The 22,364-nt window shown below is 49.2% G+C and overlaps 1 protein-coding gene across 2 annotated transcripts in view; it reads right to left on the bottom strand.

Moving 5' to 3' along the window:
• Positions 1-22,364, bottom strand: part of gucy1a2 (guanylate cyclase 1, soluble, alpha 2) — a 292,594-nt gene that overhangs the window by 72,494 nt on the left and 197,736 nt on the right. The gene's annotated exons all lie outside the window — the stretch shown is intronic.

Genomic DNA, 22,364 nt, shown 5'->3' with positions numbered 1-22,364 from the left:
CAAACATACCAAAGAAAAGAAAATCGTAAATAATAAAAAAAATACAATCAAAAATAAAATAGAATAACTGGTAGGGTATTTTGCACCGCTCAACAGCAGCATCTCTGTACACTTGGCAAAATTATTTGCAACACGTAAGCAGGCGACTTGGTGGTGAGGGGGGGTGAAGACCGGGGAGGTAAATATACATTTGGGTGCTGGAGAAACAATTACAGTGGGCAATACTCGAATGGGTTTGGTGTTGGTGTTGTCGCTTGTTTCTCCTGGATGGATCTCACTGTCGTCTCGCGCTCACCTCCGCTTCTGCCGTTCCTCCCGCCTTTCGTCTTTATGCACCTCGTTCCCTGCTTCTGGAGATGCTATGTTCGTTATTATATTCCATGCCTTCCTTCCGGCTCTCATTTCCTTGCCTCCCCTCCACCTCCCTGGTTCTCCTTTATTGTTCCCCCCCCCCCCCACCCCCCTGTGATTCGCCTTTCGTTCCTCTTGGGTTTAGCTGTGTGTGTGTCCCCCCCCCCCCCCCCCCCTCCCCCCCCCGGTCTATCTCTCCCTCTCATGCTTTGGCGACTGTCCCCTGATTCTTGGCTACCTGGCTATTCCTCTGCTTGTTCATTGGCCACAAACAGGTCCTGGAACAATTGCATGAATGGCTCCTGTCTTGTTATGCTCTTGACGTAGCATAAGCTGCTTCCTTGATGTGCACTTTGACAAAGGAAGGTTCAGACGTGGAGATAACTTCAACACGTTTATTGAACTATTACCAATTCTCCTACTTGGATTCAACTCTACTGTTAATCCTTCTATAGCTACTTAGATTGACGACCAGCCTGCTACAATCCACGTGGTGGGTGTGATGTTCAATCAACCCTGTGTCTATACTCACTGAGTGTCTCCACTGGAAAGAGCCAGATCATGTGTGCTGTGTCCTTTATATATGGGTTGGTGTAATGTCCCCCTGTGGTAGTGTCACCTGTGTGTGTATCATGAATGCCCATTGGCCGTGTCCTATCTTACTGGCCTACTGGTTGAATGTATGTGTGTCAATCATGTTTCTGGTGCTCCCTCTAGTGTCTAGCTAGTCTACGTGTACTTACATTAACCCCTTGTGTATCTACAGTGATGCATATCACCACAGTTCCCACGTTCTGTGGAAGCCGTCGTCTGACCCTCGGATGGCAAATTAGATTTTCTCCATTTGGAGAGATTCCGAGAGGTCGGACAGCCAATCTGCAGCTTTGAGTGGTGCTGCTGACCGCCAGCCAAACTTAGATGATCTCCAATGCCAAAAAAAAAAATTGAAGACACTGGGTGAAGTTCTCCGGCTCGCAATGCCACAAATGTGACTACGATTGGGCGGAAAATCAGGCATCCGGCCAAAATCGAGTTCCCCGTCCGACACCGATTCGGGGACATGCTCCGGTCCCTCATTGAGGTGATAACGAGGTACGCACCTCGTGCTGGCAGTGACATGCAAAACTGACATCTGGATACATTTAAATGTGATTAGTGGGTTGGACACAGTATGCTCCGCCCTCCCGAGATGCTCCGCTCCTCTCAAGCAGAATACGACAAGTAATGACAAACGTGCAATGTCTGCGGAGTGGGAGTGGGAAACTAAAAAAACACTGGAAAACCATTAAAAACTACTGGGGGTGTTGTGTGGTGGCTGCCTAGGCCAGGGGCAGTAGTGAATAGTGACTTGGTGCCAAGTCCATGGACTTTAGGTGTCCCCCTCGGGATCGGAGTGGCCTGGCTCAGACCGCCATTGCTGCAGTCTGTATTTTAAATCCATCCCTTTGGTGTAAATGACAGGTTTCTGGCTGCTCACACTGCTGAGTGCTACCTGTGTCCTTTAAATACTCAGAAAGCCTCTGATCATCAGGGTGCCCATCCAGGCCGCTCCTCTGGACACGCTCATATCCCAGCTGTACCAGCAAAGGCCAAGCTAAATCAGGAGCCGATCAGACGTTGCCACTCCTCAGAAGTGCTGCCCCATTGCAGAGGAAGCACAGGACCAGAAAAGCTCACCCCGACCATAGCCTGTGCACCACAGCCTTCGGAACCATTCCTGGATTTCTGCCCCTCTCTGGGTAGGGGACTCAGTAGTGACCCCCACCTCTCCAGTTCACCAGCTGTCTCCACCTGTGAGACTGGCAGTGCTGACTGGCTCTGCCACCATCTACCAGGCAGTGTTCAAGAGGGCAGGCTTGAGTCTGCAGTCCACCCTGGGGAAAAGGGTGTCCCTCCGCTCCACACTGGCATGGAGCAGTGGGTCCATCTCGGACTTCCGTCCTTGGGGGGCAGATCTTCTCATAAGACATCTTGGTGGCTACAGTGAGGGTGTGGTAAGTGGAACACTTAAAAAACTGCCAGACTCTCTGGCGCTAACTCCGGCCCCAGCAGTTAGAAGGTTCGCTGGGCTGAGAATTGCTCAGCATTTGCGCCAGCAGAGTGCTGGTCAATTGGCATGTCCAGAATTGCTCCCTGAATAGCGACCCCAACGGGAATAGGAACTGCACGCAATTCTTTGCGAGCATCAAAACCTAGGGCTGGATTCTCTGTTATTGGGACTATGTCCCCACGCAGTCATAAAGACTGTGACCTCCAGGGCCATATATTCCTAGCCCTGCAGGGGGCTAGCAGGGACCCGGCGTAAATCTCTCAGTTTTTCCTGCAGATACGGGCCCTCGCACATCCGGGTCAGAGGCCACGCATGTGCACGCCGGCGGTCTCCAGTGGCCACGCTGTGCTCCATGGCGGACTCAGACTGCGGAGCTGGACCCTAAACATAGTGCCCCTGATTGGCCATGTGCCCGACCCTGACTGCCCGCCCAAGTATTGTCCGGCAACGTGTAAGGCGCCCTCTGCACTCCGATCAGCCCGTCCCCGACCAGACCACGCCATTGGGACTTCCGCCGGTCGGGGGCGGAGAATGGCGGAACGGGCCTCCAGCAATGGTCCAAGATAGGTGCTGCGTGGCGCGGCATACACTTTTGGGGGCCCGCAGAATCGGGGTACCGGCGGCGGTCCCGATTCCGTGAGGGGAAATGGATTCTCTGCCCCGGCGCCTGCTGCAATTTCACAAATGGAAAACTTTGCCCACATTTAAAAGCTATAAATTCAAATATTAATTTGGTTGTTTTAAAGCTGTCTCTATAGAAATGCAAATTGTTACATTCCATGTCTGCATAAGTCAAATATTTTTACAATAGCATCAGATTAAAGTTAATGAACCCAATTTTCCACTGAGCTGTTTGTCCTAGTAGTGCTTTGCTGAGCCGTTACTTCTGCCTGCCCTCTTGTGCCAACACTATTCATCAGGTGGGTTCAGTTAAAATTATCCCAGGGTCAACTCATTTAACTAACTATTGGTGTTACCTGAATGCAATACTCATGTAACATTGAAGTATGACAGAGGATTTTGAAATTGCCATATTGCAGCTTTTGAAAACTTAGAATGTTTGAAGATGTGCAGCAGCAGTCTGGGGAGTTGTACAGCAGCATATATTGATATGGTTTGAAAGACAAGTGGGTAGTCTAGGCAATAGATGGATCACGAGAGATTGTATGGAACTTCTAAAGCATGTTTACAAATGGAGTCATACCAGCGAAGCAAGACTTTGGAACTGGCAAAAGGGTATAACATGTTCATAAAGTCAATCTACAGACAACATGACAGCAAAAGCATCAAAGGGCAGGATTGGTTGTTGCTGACTGTGGGCAACCTCAGAAAAACTATTGCATGTTTTTAGAGGAAGGTGTCAGCAGCATGGAGTGTCAGCTTGTTCACCCCCTAAAATTGCAGATGAGTGCCAGGAAAACCAATCACTCACTTGATAAACTGCTGGATTGGTTAATCTCATTTTTAAGCTTTAGGTACCATGAGCACCAACACACAGCTCACTCTCTAAAATATAGAGGCCACTCTTCAGGCTAAAGTATGGCTAAGGGGTTCACTGACTCCAGAATATGTGTCGTCCCAGTGCCCACTCTGAGCAATTGGCCTATGGATGTAATATCTCTGTCATTTGTGGCATGATCACTCCCATTACTACTAGGCTTCAAACAACTCTACTGTGCTTCCCAAATTGCTGCACATAACTTGCTCTATTTAACTTAAAATGATATAAATGAAAATTATGACGAGAGAAAGAATGTTTGATTTTAAAATGGGTCCAGTGAGCCCAGGTCCAATGGTGAATTTGGGCTGTCATGATGCGGAACAGCAGGATTCATTTACTACCTCCCTTGCTCATGTGCTGTGTCGTTGACCATATGCCTCATTTTGGGAGGAATTGAGAAAGCATTTGTTAATTTATAATGGGTAAATTGGGGGGGGGGGGGGGGGCGGGTGATGCGGGGCTGATGTGGCGGTTCACTTGCAGACTCAATCTTAAATTACGTGGCTTCAAGACTCCTATCCCCAGTGTGCTCCTGGCAAACATCCAAGTGATGGAGAACAAGCTGGATGACCTCAACACTAGACTTACCTCCCAGAGTGAAGTGAGAAACTGCTGTGTGCTCTGCTTCACTGAGATATGGCTCACTCCGGCCACACCAGACTGCGCCATCCAACCCGAAGGTTTTCAATCCACCAAATGGACCGCACAATGGCCTCAGGCAAGTTGAAGGGCAGGGGTATTTGCCTCCTCATCAACCCCTCCTGGTGCTCAGATGTGGTGTCCCTAACTTGCCACTGCTTCCCAGACCTAGAATACCTATCTATGAAGTGTCGCCCCTCCTAACTCCCACGTGAATTCACCTCTGTACTCATCACAGCAGTCCACATCCCACCCCAGGCGTAAGTGAAGAAAGCACTTGACGAACTACATTCCACCATCAATAACCAAGAAACAAATCACCCCAAAGCCCTGACAATTATGGCTGGAGACTTCAACCAGGCCAACCTCAGGGAGGTCCTACCCAAACTCCATCAACATATCTCCTGCCCCACCAGAGGTGCAAACACCCTGAATCACCGCAACATGAGAATCACATGGACCTACTGCTCCATTCCCCGATCACACTTTGGCAAATCTGACCACAAGTCGGTATTCCTACTTCCGACTTACAAACAGCAACTCCATATGTGCTGAGCCAGTCAAGAAAACCATGCAGTGCTGGTCCGAGGAATCTGAAGACATCCTCCGCGACTGCTTGGAAATTGTGGACTGGTACATACTCAAGGCCGCGGCAGCTAACCTGGACGAGTACGCAACCACTGTCACAGAATTCATCAGCAAATGTGTCAAGAACTGTGCACCAAGAAGACAATGCGGGTATTCCCCAATCGGAAACATTGACTCAACCAAAGGGTTCAATCCCTGTTGAAGTTCCAGATGGAGGCTGTAATAATCCACAGGAGGCAGGAGTCTCGTCACCACACCAATATTTATTTCCAATAACTAGATACAAGAGCAGCTCCAAACAGTGCTGCTAGCATTCCAGTCAACTTAAGACTGCTCACAAAGCCTACATACGGTGCTTATATGGGCCCCCTCAATGAGCTATCATTGAGGGAGCTCATACTCCAATTGGCCAACCAATAATGCTAATTGAAGGTCATTACAGAGGCGTTCATGTCATGTTCATTCCCCACTTGTGAATGTCGTTCCATTATCCGACACCAATACCTCCGGCAGTCCACGTGTTGCAAACGAGGCCCTGAGTTTTTCGATTGTCGATGCTGTGCTTGCCATGTTTACCCGGTGGACGTCCAACCATTTGGAGTAGGCGTCCGCTATCACCAAAAACATTGAGCCCATGAAAGGGTCGGCGTGGTCAATATGCAGGCGGGTCCACGGTCTGCCTGGCCATTCCCACGGGTGCAATGGCACAGCTGGTGGCACTCTTTGTCCCTGTTGGCACTCCTGGCACCGACGTACCAGGGCTGCTATGTCTGTGTCCAATCATGGCCACCAAACGTAGCTTCGAGCTAGCATCTTCATTTTAGACACCCCTGGGTGTCCATGATGTAACTCGGTTAAGATTGCCCGACGGCCCTGAGCTGGGACTATTACCCGGGCTCCCCATAATAGGATACCGTCTTCAACGGTTATTTGGTCCCTTCTGCTCCAGTATGAGCGCATCTGGGGCTCCACTGGTCTTTCCAGTTCCCCTGTTAGCAGTAAATGCTTCACCTTGACTAAAACTGGGTCTTTTTGCGTCCACAACCGAATATGTTGTGCGTCCACTGGTAGAGTGTCCAAAAAATTTAGAGTCATTACTGTCGCCACTACTTTTGGTATTAGCGGCGGAGTGTCCAGGAGGGGAAGTCTGCTCAAAGCATCTGCATTTGCTACTCGCGTTCCCGGTCTGTGCTCCAGAACGTATCTATACGCCGCCAGTAGCAACAGCCAGTGTTGGATTCTAGCTGATGCGATCGGGGGTATTGACTTGTCTTCTTTTAATAACCCTAATAACGGCTTATGGTCCGTCACTATGGTGAATTTTCGCCCGTACAGATACTGGTGAAATTTTTTTACTGCAAATATACTGCAAAGTATATTTACTGCAAAATACTGCAAAGGGGCAGCACGGTAGCATTGTGGATAGCACAATCGCTTAACAGCTCCAGGGTCCCAGGTTCGATTCCGGCTTGGGTCACTGTCTGTGCGGAGTCTGCATATCCTCCCCGTGTGTGCGTGGGTTTCCTCCGGGTGCTCCGGTTTCCTCCCACAGTCCAAAGATGTGCAGGTTAGGTGGATTGGCCATGATAAATTGCCCTCAGTGTCCAAAATTGCCCTTAGTGTTATATAGAACATAGAACAGTACAGCACAGAACAGGCCCTTCGGCCCTCGATGTTGTGCCGAGCAATGATCACCCTACTTAAACCCACGTAACCCGTATACCCGTAACCCAACAATCCCCCCATTAACCTTACACTACGGGCAATTTAGCATGGCCAATCCACCTAATCCGCACATCTTTGGACTGTGGGAGGAAACCGGAGCACCCGGAGGAAACCCACGCACACACAGGGAGGACGTGCAGACTCCACACAGACAGTGACCCAGCCGGGAATCGAACCTGGGACCCTGGAGCTGTGAAGCATTGATGCTAACCACCATGCTACCGTGAGGCCCATGTTGGGTGGGGTTACTGGGTTATGGGGATGGGGATAGGGTGGAGGTGTTAACCTTGGGTAGGGTGCTCTTTCCAGGAGCCGGTGCAGACTCGATGGGCCAAATGGCCTCCTTCTGCACTGTAAATTCTATGATCTATGATCTGGGGCTGGAGCAGCCCTACCCGATGATCTGAACAAGTTCTATGCCGGCTTTGAGCAGTCAGCCAATGCATCAGTGCCGCCCACCCCAACAGCCCTGGGACACACCCATACCCACTATTACAGCCTCAGAGGTAAGAGCTGCCTTCTTGAAAGTGAATCCACGGAAAGCGACGGGCTCCGACAGAATCCCTGGGCGAGCACTCAGAGCCTGCGCAGACCAGCTGACGAGTGTATTCGCAGATATCTTCAACACCTCACTCCTCCGCTCTGAGGTCCCCACCTCCTTCAAGAGGACCACCATAACACCAGTAGCAAAGAAGAACACGTTAGCCTGCCTCAATGACTACCAACTGGTGGCCTTGATGTCTGTTAGCATGAAATGCTTCGAGCGGCTAGTCATGAGATGGATCACTTCCAGCCTTCCAGACTGTCTCGATCCACTGCAATTTGCCTATCACTGCAACCGGTCCACAGCGGATGCAATCTCCCTGGCTCTACAATCAATACTCGAACACCTCGACAACGAGGACAGCTATGTCAGACTGCTGTTCATCGACTACAGCTCCGCCTTCAACACCATTATCCCGACAAGACTAATAACCAAACTGTGCAATCTTGGACTTGACACCTACCTGTGCAGCTGGATCCTTGACTTCCTCACTAACAGACCGCAATCTGTCAGGATAGGCAACAGCACCTCCTCCACAATAGTCCTCAACACCAGGGCCCCGCAAGTCCTCTACTGTACTCCTTTTGCACACATGACTGCGTGGCAAGACTTAACTCCAACTCAATCTATAGGTTTGCAGATGATACGACTGTGGTGGGCCATATTTCAAACAACGACGAATCAGACTACAGGAGGGAGATAAATCAATTGGTCGCATGGTGTACCGAAAACAACCTCTCTGCAAATATCAGAAAGACCAAGGAACTGATCATTAACTTCAGGAAGAATAGCACAACACACACTCCCATCCGAATTGGAGATGGTCGATAGTTTTAAGTTCCTGTGGGTCACCATCACCAACAGTCTGTCCTGGTCCACTCACGTTGATGCAATAGTCCTACGGAAGCTAAAGAAATTTGGCATGTCTGCATCGACTCTCAGAAACTTCTACAGATACACAATAGAGAGCATCCTATCCAGCTGCATCACAGCCTGGTATGGCAACTGCTCGGTCCAAGATCACAAGGAACTGCAGAGTGTGGTGAACTCAGCCCAACCATTACACAAGCTTGCCACCCTCCCATTGATTCTGTCCACACCTCCTGCTGCCTCAGGAAGGCAGACAGCATTATCAGAGACCCCTCCCACCCAGGCATTGCCTTCTTCCAGACCCTTCCATCAGGAAGAAGGTACACAAGTATGAAGACCCAGACATAGGAACAGCTTCTTCCCCACAGCTACAGGACTCTTCAACGACGCCCCCTCGTACTGATCTGTTCCCTGTAAGAACACTATTCATGATGCCCTATGCTGCTTTTGCTCATGTATTTGCTTTGTTTGGCCCGTTGTTCCGCACTGTAACCAATCACTGTTTGTCGATGTACCATTTGTCAATGTTCTCTGTTGATTATTCTTTCTGTCTACTATGTACGTACTGTGTACGCTCCCTTGGCCGCAGAAAACTACTTTTCAGTATACTTCGGTACATGTGACAATAGATCAAATCAAAATCAAATCTGTGGTTGTTGGGTTTGGAGGTGTGTGTTTATTTATTTTTATTATTATTTATTTATTACAATGTGTGCCTCTGTAAATAAAAACTTAGTGTGTAAAAGATTAGGCTCCAGTTATATCTTTCGCCACTTGGCAGCCTGGAATTGAATCATTTCTCTGTGAAGAAGAGATTGAGTGGGCAGTATAGTGGTTAGCACAATGGCTTCACAGCGCCAGGGTCCCAGTTCGATTCCCGGATTGGGTCACTGCCTGTGTGGAGTCTGCACGTTCTCCCCGCGTGTGCGTGGGTTTCCTCCGGATGCTCCAGTTTCCTCCCACTGTCCAAAGATACTCATAGAATTTACAGTGTGGAAGGAGGCCAGTCAGCCCATCGAGTCTGCACCAGCTCTTGGAAAGAGCACCCTACCCAAGCCCACACTTCCACCCTATCCCCATAACCCAGTAACCCCACCCAACACTAAGGGCAATTTTGGACACAAAGGGCAATTTATCACGGCCAATCCACCTATCCTGCACACGTTTGGACTGTGGGAGGAAACCGGAGCACCCGGAAGAAACCCACGCACACACGGAGAGAACGTGCAGACTCTGCGCAGACAGTGACCCAAGCCGGGAATTGAATCTGGGACTCTGGAGCTGTGAAGCAATTGTGCTATTCACCAGGCTACCATGCTGCCCTTATATGTGCAGGGGTACGTGGATTGGCTACGCTAAATTGCCCTTCGTGTCCAAAAAAGGTCATGTGGGGTTATGGGGAAAGGGTGGAAGTGTGGGGATGGGGGGGGGGCTTAGGTAGGGTACTCTTTCCAAGGGTCGGTGCAGACTTGATGGGCCGAATGGCCTCCTTCTGCACTGTAGATTCTGTGATTGAACAATGAATAGTCAGTATGGATTTCAAAAGAACAAATCTTGCTTGACGAATCTTATTGAATGTTTTGATCAGATGACAGGGAAATGGACAATGATAATACAGAAATGTAATTCATCTTTATTTTCAAAAAACCTTTGATAACATGCCCCATAATAGATTCATGAATAAGGTAAGAGAATGCGGAGGTAGGGAGAAGTGGCAGAATGAATTGCTAGTTGGCTTCAAGACAGAAAGCTGACAGGGCAGCACGGTGGCACAGTGGTTAGCATCGTTGCCTACGGCGCTGAGGACGCGGGTTCGAATCCCGGCTCTGGGTCACTGTCCGTGAGGAGTTTGCACATTCTCCCCGTGTCTGCGTGGGTTTCGCCCCCACAACCCCAAAGATGTGCAGGATAGGTGGATTGGCCACGCTAAATTGCCCCTTAATTGGAAAAAATAATTGGGTACTCTAAATTTTTTTTTAAAAGACAGAAAGCTGAGAGTGGGAATAAAGGGTAGTTATTTGGAGTGACAGGAGGTGGGAAGTGTCCCACAAGGAGCACAGCTGTTCCCAATTTATATTAATGATTTGGACTTTTGAATCCAAAGCACAACTTCCAAATTTGCAGATGACACCAAATTGGGGAGGATAATTAATACCGAAGGGGGTGTAGGGTGGTATATTTTGCGAGAAAGAATAGGGAGGTAACTTATTACTGAACAAGTGCAAGTCTGAGTGGGGTAGAGGAACAAAAGGATCTCGGAGTACAAATGCATCAATCACTAAAATTTGCAACACGGGCAGAGAAGACCATAAACAAGCAGAATTGAAAAGTGGGGAAGTCACCTTCAACCTGCATCAAAACATGAATAGTGTGGTTTGGTCACCATCTTATAAAAAAAACAAAGAGGAGCTGGAGAGGGAGCCTCACAGCACCAGAGACCCGGGTTCAATTCCGGCCTCAAGTGACCATCTGTGTGGAGTTTGCACTTTCTCTTCATGTCTGTGTGGGTTTCCTCCAGGTGCTCCAGTTTCCTCCCACAGTCCAAAGATGTGCGGGTTAGGTGGGGTAACAAGGATAGGATGGGGGAGTGGGCCGGGTGCAGACTTCATGGGCCAAATGGCCTCCTTCTGCAATGTAGGGATTCTATAGTTCTATGGTGCAGAGAAGATTTGCATGGATGTCACAACAAATGCATGGGTATAAATATCAGGAAAGGATTGACAGGCTGGATCTCTTTTCACTTGAACAACTAAGGCTGAGGGTTAATAATAATCACTTATTGTCACAAGTAGGCTTCACTGAAGTTACTGTGAAAAGCCCCTAGTCGCCACAATCGTTCAGGGAGGCTGGTATGGGAATTGAATCCTCGCTGCTGGCATTGTTCTGCATTGCAAGCCAGCTATTTAGCCCACTGTGCTAAAGTAACCAGGGTACTTCAAATAGAAAGCTTCAAATAGAGGTCTTCGAAATTGAGAAAAGTTTTAATCAAATGGATATAGAGAGAATGTTTCCACTTATGGGAAAGCATAGCTTGAGCTCATCAATATAAAATGGTCACCAAGAATTCTAAGAGGGAGCTCAGAAGAAACCTCGTTACTCAAAGAGCGGTGAGAATATGCAACTCACTACCAGTGAGTGGTTGAAACAAAAAATATAGATGTATTGAGCAAGCATATAAGGAAACAGAGAACTGATGGTCATAATGTTAGATTTGGATGAGGAATAATGGAGGAGGCTTGAGTGAAACATAAACACTGGCGTGGATTAGTTGGACTGAATGGCCTGTTTCTGCACCATTTTTCCTCTTAATTTGGGGCCCTGTTTTGAATTGAGAGAAATCTTTGAATCAAGAGAAATTAAGGAATTGTATCTTTCACTTCTTATGGATCTGAAGACCAAAACTGTCAGATAATGATAGTTAAACTTTAGACAGTTGAATGTCAGGGATACAGCTTTTCAATTAAACCTCGAGCAATTCAAGAAATTTTGCTGCTATCAATGCTGTATTGGATATTTCCTGGGATACAACTGAGTCTCCTCTTTGTGATCCAATCAGTTCCGTTAATGTTTTAAACTCATAATATATAGCTGCAGTATCTCAGACTCATCCAATTTTTTGATCTCACTACTATCATACGCCATGCAAATTTTCATTAACAAATTTTTTTTTAAATAATCAAATCTAACATTACTTTGATTTTCAGTAAGTTTGATATAAATGTAAATTTAATCTTGTTTTATAATGAAAACATTGAAGGTGTGATCAAAGACATAATGAAATCTATCATGATGCCGATAAAGAACACAATGAGATTTATTATGATGCTATATAAGCAGAAATTGCGGCCAGGTGGCTAACCGCCTGGGAAACTAGGCCCGACACAGAACTAGACATTGTAAATTTTTTTTTTTTGTTTGTTTTTTTAAATTTTAGATTACCCAATTATTTTTTTCTATTAAGGGGCAATTTAGCATGGCCAATCCACCTACTCTGCACATTTTTGGGTTGTGGGGGCGAAACCCACGCAGACACGGGGAGAATGTGCAAACTCCACACGGACAGTGACCCAGAGCCAGGATCGAACCTGGGACCTCAGCGCCGTGAGGCGGTTGTGCTAACCACTAGGCCACCGTGCTGCCCTTAGACATTGTAAATTAAACCGCAGCCAACACCCTGCGCAGCCAGGCCTAATGGGAATTTGGACAGGCCAAGTTCAAATAAACACTTGCAAGTGGCAAGCAAGGGCAAGTCAAAACTTGCCCTGTAAGCTGGGATCGGAGATAATTTTAAAGCAAATAAGGACAGTAGTTGGGTATTCCCGAATTTTGGCCAGACTCTTCGGCACCTCGGATCCCGCCGTTACCATATATGGGAATGGGTTACATACAACTAGTAAACCTGAGGATGGAACCCTGCGAGGTTCTAGCTGTCCTCCGTATTTGAAATCAGCAACTCCATTGGGTTTTGGGTGCCTCGTCCAGTGAGCTCATTGGCTGAAGACCAGAGAATCTTCTAGAAGGGCATGAAGAGGAGGATAAGAGACACCTGAAGACCACCTCCAGCGAAGACTTATAGAATTTTACAATGCAGAAGGAGGCCATTCGGCCCATCGAGTCTGCACCGGCTCTTTTTTTGGAAAGAGCACCCTATCCAAGCCCACACCCCCACCCTATCCCCATAACTCGGTAACCCCACCCAACACTGACGGCAATTTTTGGACACTAAGGGCAATTTAGCATGGCCAATCCACCTAACCTGCACATCTTTGGACTGTGGGAGGAAACCGGAGCACCCGGAGGAAACCCACGCACCACACGGGAAGAACGTGCAGACTCCACACAGACAGTGATCCAAACCGGGAATCGGACCTGGGACCCTCAAGCTGTGAAACAATTGTGCTATCCACAATGCTACCGTGCTGACCCGACCCCGTGACGACTGAAAAGAGCGTGCAAAATCAACTTTCGTAAGGAGGACCCTGAGATCAAGAGACGGAGGAGCTCAGTGAAGCGGACCTGGTGGTTCAATCAAGTTCATCGACACGGGTGGTATATGTAGTCTCAGACAGATAGCTATCGAGAATTAATAACTGTTTTGTATAAGAGAATTAAGAGTTGTTTCTGAATAGAATTGTTTATGAATCAAATTGGGTTAACCCACAAACCTGTTTTAGTCCTTTGTTTGTCGCATAAGGAAGGCACATGGGCAAGAGTTCTAATAATAAACTGGTCGAAGTGTTGGATAATTCACCAGACAACAAAATGTACATGTATCGGGTAGAATTTACCAGCTATTCACGTCGGTGGGATATTCCCACTGTTAATGCATCCCTACCTCGGGTTTTTTGGTTAACGCGGGGTGGATTCAACTGGAAATCCAGTTGATAGCAGCGAGACCAGAATATGCCGCTTGTGGGCTGCCTCCACCGCCGAAAAACACGACAGCGGGTTGCACAGAAAATCCCGCTCATAGTGTCCCAATGCACCCAAATCTGCTTCATCTCCCCATATACAGTTAGGTCACGTAGTGCCTTTATGGTTTGATTGGACTCCTTATGTAACTCGGGCAGGAGTCTGGCACAACCCATTAAAAAATGGCAAGGAGCCAATTGTGCCCATTCCCCACCGGAAGCAGGATGTGGTCAAGCTGGAGATTTGCCAGTCACATGGCACATAAAATTCAGTGTACTCCCAGAGGCCTTACAAACTCCAACACGGTCAGTTCTGGAGATTAGTAGCAGGTACAGTGTCATAGCAATTGCCAAGATTGTGGCCTGTGGATATTGTCTCTCCAAAAGAGTTTGCAAATAAGCAAGCTTTTAGAACTGGAAGCCTGAAATAAAAACAGAAAATGTTGGAAACTTTTATACGTCAGGCAATCCTTTGGAAAATGAAAAGCCGGGTTAATATTTTCATGTTGATGAGCTTTGGTCAAAAACCTGAAGGTCATCGATCTGAACCATTATCCCTACCTCCAACACTCCAGAGATGCTGTATAACCTGTTGATTGTTTCCCAGATTTTCTGATTATTCTGAAAATGCTTCACACCTGGGGCTGGATTCTCCCCTACCCGGCGTGACGGAGGGTCCCGGCGTAGGGGAGTGGCGCCAACCACTCAGGGGTCGGGCCTCCCCAAAGGTGGGGAATGCTCCCCACTTTTGGGGGCCAGCCCCGCGCCAGAGCGGTTGGCACCAGAAGACTGGCGCAAAAAGCCGGCGCCCCCGGCAGCGGGGCTGGCCGAAAGGCCTTTGCCGTGGCGGCCGCGGAAGAGAAATAGTGCCCCCAGAGCACTGGCCCGGAGTCTGAGCGGGGGGCCCCGATTGCGGGCCTGGCCACCGTGGGGGCACCCCCCGGGGTCCGATCGCCCCCCGCCCCCCCAGGACCCCGGGGGCCCGGTCGCGCCGCTGATCCCGCCGTAACAGAGGTGGTTCAAACCTTGGCGGCGGGAGAGGCCTCCCAGCGGCGGGACTGCGGCCCATCCGGGCCGGAGAATCACCGCAGGGGCCTCGCCGGTCGGAGTGGCGAGATTCCGCCGCCGCCACTTCCCAGGGTCGGAGAATTTCGCCCCTGATTACAGCATCTTTGCAGTTTGCTGTTGAAGCAAATTTCTCACACAGTTCTAGTGAATTATGTGATATGGAGTAGCACCTGGTGCTTAACTATCTCTATGGTAATGGGGGTAGAGATAATTAGTCAAGTAATTAACGAGCAGCATAATTAACTTCAGTGTGTAATTTCGAAACAATAGAACAAAATGTTCTTACAGATAATTGAAGAGCTTTGTATAGTAGAAACAAAACAACGTAACACGAGAACATTAAAATAAAGCCACCAGTCTTCTCCATCCACACCATCCATCAAGCATCACTATATCCCGCAAAAAGCAAAAGTAAAAGAGAAAACATACATCAAATTCTGTAAAACACTCTGGGGATTCCTTTCAACTTTCCAAGAAATAAAGCTAATTTCAAGACAACATGGTTGGCCAGCACTCATAACAATATCAATTATTTAGCAATTTACCTTCTTATTGCTAGAAGTATTATCTTCTCTATTTTGATTTTCAAATTCCCTTAAAAGGAATGTAACAACTCCATACTGCAAAGCGTCCATGGAGTATAAGAAGGCAAGCATTGCTACTTAACAAAGAGGAAGTTAAAGTAGAAGGAAGTGAATATGAATCTGAAATGTTGGGACTTCCGGTTGTGGTGATGCGGAGCTAAGCCGCACGTTTGGTAGCTCCCGCTATTTTTGGTTTTTTGGGCTCTTTTAAGGGCCCATAGCGGTGCTGGCTGGTCTTTTCCCGGTGTGGGAACACATCCACTCTGCTTATCTGCCAGTGGATGGACTGGACCAGGAGCGGAGCGGTCATAAAATCAGCAGGAGCTGCTTCAGCGCTGCTTCAGAGAGCTGAAGGCTGAGATCCTGGAACCGTTTAAGGCCTCGCTGGACAAGCTCATGGCGACTCAGACGGCTCAGGGTGCAGAGATCAGAGAGCTATGGCAAAAGGCCTCGGAGAATGAGGACGAACTCCTAGGCCTGGCAGTGAAGGTGGAGTCGCACGAGACACTCCACAAGAAATGGCTAGTGAGGATGGAGGAGATGGAGATTCGCTCCCGTCGGAAGAACCTGCGGATCCTGGGCCTCCCCGAGGGGCTGGAAGGTTTGGACTTGGGGGCCTACGTGGCCATGATGCTGAACGCGTTAATGGGCGCGGGGTCGTTCCAGGGGCCCTTGGAGCTGGAGTGTGCCCATCGAGTGCTGTTGAGGAAGCCCAGGCCGAACGAGCCGCCTAGGGCGGTGCTGGTCCGTTTTCACCGCTTTGTTGACCGTGAGTGTGTGCTGAGATGGGCGAAGAAGGAGAGGAGCAGCAAGTGGGAGAATGCAGAGATCAGGATTTATCACGATTGGAGGGCGGAGGTGGCGAAGAGAAGGGCTGGTTTTAATTGGACGAAGGTAGTGCTTCACAAGAAGTGGGTGACGTTTGGCCTGCTACAGCTGGCTCGCCTCTGGGTCACGTACAAAGATCGCCAGCTCTACTTCGATTCCCTGGAGGAGGCCTGGGCCTTTGTCCAGGCAGAGAAGTTGGACTCGAACTGAGGACTGGGGGGCTGGGGACTGATGTACATAGTCCGGAGGCTTTGTCCTCCTTAGTATCCTTTCGTTTTTACTGGTTGTGTTTGATGATGCATTTTTGCTTTTCTGCTTTTTCGCTTTTTGGGGCTGTTATTTATTTATTTGGGTGCTTTCTTTTTTTTTTCACTAGTGGACGGCTGGGAGCTGTTTGTGGTCCCGCTGGGTCATGCGCCCTTCTTTTTCCCGCGTGTTGGGTCGGTGGGGCATGGTTTGAGATGGAAGCGCGGGCTTTCTTCCCGCGTGGGCGGGAATTGCACTGGGTGGGGGGAGTAGTGGTTGTGTTACACCGGGGGGGGGGGGGGGGGGGGGGCGCGGCGTCGTTGGGGTGGTGGGAGCAGCCGGGGTCAGCAGGAGTCGGCTGACTTACGGAAGTACAATGGAAGGGGTTATGCAGCTAGGGGAGGGCCCTAGCTTGGGGGGGGGGGGGGGGGGGGGGGGGAATAGGGGGGGGGGGGGGGTACCGGATTGCTGCTGCAGGGGCCGAAGGGGAAACTGCTGGTGATGGAGGGGGGGTTGGAAGGGGGGTCTGCCACCGTGGGGAACGGGCCTGGGGGGTTCTGCGGGCACGTGGTGAGCCGAGGGAGAGTTATGGCTGACCGTAGCAGAGGGCGGGGGAAAGACCCCCCCAGATTCGGCTGGTCACATGGAACGTGAGGGGGTTGAATGGACCGGTGAAGCGGTCCCGGTTCTTGGCGCATTTGAAGGGGCTGGGAGCGGACATGGCTGTGCTCCAGGAGACGCACCTTAAGGTGGCGGATCAGGTGAGGCTGAGAAGAGGCTGGGTTGGACAGGTGTTTCACTCCGGGCTAGATGCGAAGAATCGAGGGGTGGCAATTTTAGTTGGCAAAAGCTTGTCGTTTGTGACGTTGAGTGTGGTGGCGGACAGCTGTGGTAGATACGTAATGATGAGTGGTAGGCTTCAAGGGGAGCGGGTGGTTCTGGTTAATGTGTACGCCCCCAACTGGGACGATGCGGGCTTCATGCGGCGAATGTTGAGCCGGATTCCGGACCTGGAGACGGGGGGGCTTGATCTTGGGAGGGGATTTTAATACTGTGTTGGACCCAGCTCTGGATCGTTCGAGGTCGAAGATGGGTAGGAGGCCGACAGTGGCCTCAGTGCTGAGGGGTTCATGGATCAAATGGGAGGGGTAGACCCTTGGAAGTTTTTGAGGCCAGGAGTTAGGGAGTTTTCCTTTTTCTCCCGTGTCCACAAGGCTTATTCCCGGATTGATTTTTTTGTCCTCAGCAGGGCGCTAATCCTGAGAGTAGTGGGGCCGGAGTATTCGCCGATAGTCATATCTGACCACGCTCCGCATTCGGTGGACCTGGAGCTGGGGGAGGGGAAGGATCAGCGCCCGCTGTGGAGGTTAGATGTGGGGCTTCTGTCAGAGGATGAAGTATGTGGGCGGGTCCGTAGGTGCATAGAGGGGTATTTGGAAGCTAATGTCAATGGGGAGGTGCAAGTTGGGGTGGTCTGGGAAGCACTGAAGGTGGTGGTTAGAGGGGAGCTGATATCTATTCAGGCGCACAGGGAGAGGGGGGAGCGGGTTGAGAGGAAGAGGTTCATGGAAGTAATGATAAGGATGGACAGGAGGTATGCGGATGTCCCGGAAGAGGGACTTTTGAGGAACCGTCGCAGTCTCCAAGCGGAGTTCGATATACTGACCACCCGGAAGGCGGAGGCGCAGTGGAGGAGGGCGCAGGGGGCGGTATATGAGTACGGGGAGAAGGCAAGTCGGATGCTGGCCCACCAGCTCCGGAAGCGGGAGGCAGCGAGAGAGATAGGGGGAGTCACAGATGCAGGAGGGAACCTGGTGCGGAGTGGTAGGGACATTAATGGGGTGTTCAGATCCTTTTACAAGGGGCTGTACCGGTCGGTGCTCCCTAGGGAGATGGGCGGGATGGACCGTTTTCTGGATAAGCTGGTGTTCCCAAGAGTGGAGGAAGAGCGGGTGGAGGGTCTGGGGGCCCCAATTGAGTTGGAGGAGCTGATGGAGGCGCTGGTGAGCATGCAGACAGGGAAAGCACCGGGACCTGACGGGTTCCCGGTGGAATTTTATAAGAAGTTCTCAGACCTGCTGGGCTCGCTGCTAGTGAGGACCCTGAATGAGGCGAAGGAGGGGGGGGGGGGGGGCTTTGCCCCCGACGATGTCTACATCAATAATCTCACTGATCCTGAAGCGGGATAAGGACCCCCTCCAGTGTGGGTCTTACAGGCCGATCTCGCTCCTCAACGTGGACGCAAAGTCGTTGGCTAAGATATTGTCCAGGAGGGTGGAAGATGTGGTCCCGATGGTTATCCATGAGGACCAAACGGGGTTTGTGAAGGGAAGGCAGCTGAATGTTAATGTGCGGCGGCTTCTTAATGTCATGATGATGGCGTCGGCGGATGGGGAGGCGGAAATAGTAGCATCGATGGATGCGGAGAAAGCCTTTGACAGGGTGGAGTGGAGCTACCTGTGGGAAGTGTTGAGGAGATTTGGGTTTGGTGAGGGATTCATTAGCTGGGTGAGGCTGCTGTATAGTGCCACTCTCTTTGGCGGGCAGGGTCCAGTCAGTTAAGATGACGGTGCTCCCGAGTTTTTTGTTTCTCTTCCAGTGCCTCCCCATCTTGATTCCAAAGGCTTTTTTTAGGAGGGTTAATAAGAGTATTCTGGGGTTCGTGTGGGCATGGAAGACCCCGAGAGTGAGGAGGGTATTCCTGGAGCGAGGCAGGGAGGTAGGTGGTTTGGCGTTGCCCAACTTATATGGGTACTACTGGGCTGCGAGTGTGGCAATGATTCGTAGGTGGGGGAGGGGGAGGGTGCTGCATGGAATAGGTTGGAGGTGGCATCCTGTGTGGGCACGAGTTTGGAGGCACTGGTGACGGCCCCGCTCCCACTCCCCCCCGACAAGGTATTCTACGAGTCCAGTAGTGGTGGCTTACCTCAAAATTTGGGGGCAGTGGAGGCGGCATAGGGGGAAAGTGAAGGCCTCAGTTTGGGCCCCGATACGGGGCAATCACCACTTTGCACCAGGGAGAATAGATGGTGGGTTTTTGAGTTGGCATAGGGCAGGCATCAGGCGGATGGGGGACCTTTTCCTCGACGGGAAGTTTGCGACTTTAGAGGAGTTGGAGGGGAAGTGGGGTCTCCCCCTGGGAATACTTTCAGGTACATGCAGATTAGGGCGTTTGATATGCGGCAGGTGGCGGAGTTCCCGCTATTGCCGCCGAGGGGGGGGTGCAGGATAGGGTGCTCTCGGGGACGTGGGTCGGTTAGGGTAGGATCTCGGCAATTTATCAGGTGATGCAGGAGGGGAAGGAGGCCTTAGTGGAGGAGCTGAAAGCGAAGTGGGAGGAGGAGCTAGGGGAGGAGATCAACGAGGGGACGTGGGCGGACGCCCTGGGGAGGGTGAACTCGTCCTCTTCTTGCGCACGGCTCAGCTTAATGCAGCTAAAGGTGCTGCATAGGGCGCACATGACTGGGGCCAGGCTGAGCCGGTTCTTTGTGGGGGAGGACAGGTGTAGGAGGTGTTCGGGAGGCCTGGCGAATCACACCCACATGTTCTGGGCGTGTCCGGCGTTGGAGGGGTTTTGGAAGGGGGGTGGCGGGGACCTTGTCCAAGGTGGTCGGCTCCAGGGTGGAACCGGGCTGGGGGCTCACTATATTTGGGGTACCATCGGAGCCGGGAATGCAGGAGGCGAGAGAGGACGGTACCCTGGCCTTTGTGGTTCTAGTAGCCCGGCGTAGGATTATTTTACAGTGGAGGGACGCGAAGGCCCCGAGCCCGGATTCCTGGATTAACGACATGGCCGGGTTCATCAAACTGGAGAGGGTCAAGTTTGCCCTGAGGGGGTCGGTTCTTCCGGCGGTGGCAGCCCTTTCTCGATTTTCTGGCGGAGTATTAGAGGGTGGTCAATCTCAGCAGCAACCGGGGGGGGGGGGGGTTTGTTTTTGCGACTATATGTTTGCTACTTTCTTTTTATTTGTTATTAATTTATTGCTTTGTATTGGGGGGGGGGAGCGTTCTTCTTTCTGTTTATTTCTATGCATTGTTTATTTTATTGTTGGGAGAAAATTTGTTGTTGAAAAATTTGAATAAAAATTATTTAATAAAAATAATGAATCTGAAATGTTTAAAAAAGAATAGATTAAATACACCCACCAATAGGATGATAGCTTTGCTATCGAAGGAGGATTTGGAAGTTATTGGAAGAGCTGCAAAAAAGCTTTGGACGTAGGATGAAAGTCACTAACAGAAGGGGAAAGAGATTAATCAATGAGACTTACAAAGACGAGAAAGCAAATAGAAGGGGCTAGTGTGGAATTATCTGAATAAACCAAACGCGCATAAGAAGGAAATTGTTAATTCTATCAGGTTTTCATTACTCTGAATTAAAATGAAAAGTAAAATGAATCATTTATGCACAAGGAAATTCAGATCCCGCTGCACCAAAGCACTCTGAAGTTTCTCTCCATTTACATAATAAGTTGCCTTTCTATTTTTCCGGCCAAAGTCAATAACTTCACATCTATCCACATTAACTTCCATTGCCAAATTTTGGCCTACTCACCTAACCTATTCATTTGTAAATTTCTTATTTCCTCATTTCAACCCCACCTACTTTAGAGGCATCTGCAAATTTGGCTAAAGTACTTTCTATCCCTGTATCCAAGTCATTAATTCAGATTGTAAATAGTTGGGGCCTGAGGACCGAACTCTGTGGCACCTCACTAATTACATCTTGCTAACCAGAAAAAGACCCTTTATCCTGACTCTGTCTTCTGTCAGTTAGCCAGTCCTCTATCCAAACTAAAGAATTATCCCTAATCCCATGTGATCTTACCTTCTGTAATAACCTTTTGTGCGCACCTTATCAAATGCCTTCTGGAAGTCCAGATACAATACATCTACAGGAACACCATTATCTACTTGGCTTGTTACATCTTCAAAGAAATATATCAAATTAGTCAAACATGATTTATCTGTCATAAAACCATGCTAACTCTGATGGATTGCCTATTGACTTTCCAAATATCGTGTTATTACTTCCTTAATAATGGATTCTAACGTTTTCCCAACGACAGATGTTAAACTATCTGGTCTATAGTTTCCTTCTTCTTGCCTTCCTCCCTTTTTGAATTAAGGGCATTACATTACCATTTTTCCACTCCACTGGAACATTTCTGCATCCAGGGAATTTTGAAATATTATAACTAATGGATCCACTATCTCCGCTGCCACTTCCCTTCAGACCGTAGGATGTATGACATCAGGCCTTGTGGACTTGTTTGCCTTCAATCCCAATAGTTTGTTTAATACATTTTCTCCATTGATGCTGATTTTTCTAAGTTCCTCCCTTTCTAATACCTCTGCAGTACCTGTTACTGGGATGTACTAGTGTCCTCCACCGTGAAAACTGAGGTTAAATATTGATTTAGTGACGCCAACATTTCTGTGTTTCCTATTATTAATCCTCAGTCTCATCCTCCATGTGACCAAAATTCACTTTAACTACTCTCTTCCCTTTTACATACTTATAGGAGCTTTTGCAATCCTGATTTATATTTTGCACAAGTTTTTTATTGCTTTTTTAGTAACGCTTTGTTCATCTTTAAAAATGTTCTTATCTTCCATCCTACCTTTACAAATGGCATGCCTTAGTTTTTGTCTTTATGTTATCTTTAACTTCTTTGCTTAGCCATGGATGTTTTTCTCCCCTCTTACAATCATTCTTCCGCTCTGGAATATATTTTAGTTGAGAGGAATTGAATTCTTCTTGAACAACTGCCACTGCTCACCAACTGTCCTGCCTTTTAGCCTTCGTTACCAGTCCACTAAGGCCAATGCTGTCCTCATGCGTCTGTAATTACCTTTGTTTAAATCAAGATCGCGAGTGTGGGACTCCAGTTTCTCACTCTCCAACTGAATTTCGAATCCTATCATGCTATGATCACTATTCCCTAGAAGATCCTTA

This window comes from Scyliorhinus canicula, chromosome 14, assembly GCF_902713615.1.
Source record: "Scyliorhinus canicula chromosome 14, sScyCan1.1, whole genome shotgun sequence".
Taxonomy (NCBI): domain Eukaryota; kingdom Metazoa; phylum Chordata; class Chondrichthyes; order Carcharhiniformes; family Scyliorhinidae; genus Scyliorhinus; species Scyliorhinus canicula.
Note: the sequence above shows the minus strand (reverse complement) of the source record. Positions and strands in the feature narration are given on the sequence as shown.